Source organism: Leuresthes tenuis, unplaced genomic scaffold (genome assembly GCF_036924035.1).
Source record: "Leuresthes tenuis unplaced genomic scaffold, fLeuTen1.0.hap1 SCAF_100, whole genome shotgun sequence".
Taxonomy (NCBI): domain Eukaryota; kingdom Metazoa; phylum Chordata; class Actinopteri; order Atheriniformes; family Atherinopsidae; genus Leuresthes; species Leuresthes tenuis.
In genome coordinates this window covers 76,752-78,313 of record NW_027325454.1, presented here as the reverse complement: position 1 = coordinate 78,313, position 1,562 = coordinate 76,752, and positions in this window count along the sequence as shown.

Below are 1,562 nucleotides of genomic sequence, written 5' to 3'. Positions count from 1 at the left end.
TCTGGGACTCAGAACTCCAATGCTATCCAGGTACACTCTGTTGTCAAATGAACCTCCAGACGCAGTTGAACGCTTGAGACATTGCAGTTTCTCACCCAAGGCCTTAAAGTCCCCCACAGGGAACAGATGGAAAGGCATCTGTAGTTGGGCTATTGTGCAGCTGCCAGTTAGGCAGAAGGACGGACCTCAGTTTCATATCCCCACACAGCCACCAGAGGTCTGCTCTCATGGAAGTCTGGTTCCGAAACCAAGATGCTGAGTAGTTACCTGCATCCTGAGTGACATTGATGGATTTTTTTACAATAATCTGACATGAGTGTACCCACATTCTTACCTGTACCCCTGTGGATGAAACATATATAATTACCCGTATAAGCCAACGCTGAGGGCAGTACATCTCTTTTCTTAACTGCTGGGAACAACAAAGAGAGAGTTTTACATTGCTCTGTGTTAGGTACAAAATATTCATTATGCAATTGTAATGCAATTGTAATGCTTCATTTCTAAATTTATGTTCTGGCTTTAGCACATTCAATACAATTAGATTGGTTATTTTGTCATGCTGTACACATTCTAACAAAATTCCAACTGATACACTGGCGATTCTTAAAATAATTGAGCATAAGTCAATGTCAGCCACCCCATCTATTCCTGCAACAAAAAATAGGTTGACAAGTTATCTGTTGGACCTGAAGGACCTCCTATCTCTGTGGTCAGTCTGTGTCAAGGGTCTGAGGGTGATTCAATGCATTATCTTTTAGTTTTTTATTAATCTGTGCTTAATCCCATAGAATTAGGAATACGATAATAAGAATAATGATTAACAATACACAACTGGTTCCTTTTAACCTACAAAATCCTGGTAATCTGAATGGATGCCACGGCTGCTGTCTGTCTATCCCTGTCTTATTTTAGCCACACCCTATGTTCTCATTTTAGCCGTTGTTTTCTTCACTGAGGTTGAGACGAACCCCCTCCTGTTGAGAGAATTCCCCTTTGTAGTCAGACTTATGCCTCAGAGAACGGTGGTGGGTAACTAATCTTTCCCTACTTCTGCAGGTCGTGGCCTTACTGGTTTATAGTGTGATGAGGATCCAGGATATATTAGTTTAGCTGCTGTGGGTGCTGTAAGCAGTACCTGCTATGAACCTTCCCACCTTGGGCTGGAGCAGTTATCTTTCTTTATCACTTTGATGAGGATCCAGTCTCCAGGTTTTAGAGATTCCTCCACAGGGTCACCTGGAACAGACACTAGACAGAATAGATCTCTCTACTTGTTAACATTTTAACCATGTATCCTGCTAAGGTTTCTTCTCTTTCTTCATCATGTCTGGTGAATAGTTCTGTGGTAGTAAAAATGGTCATACATTATACATCATCTCAAATAGAGTTAATTCTGTGCTAGTTAGAGTAATATGTATGTTTAGGACTACTAGTGGTAAACAGTAACCCAATTCTTCCCAGTTTCTTCAGTCTTGCACAGTGGTTTCTGAGATCCTTTTTTGTTTTTAAGTTCTTCGCCATCAGGAAGATAATGTTGTTTACAAAGTGCGTCCCTGTTA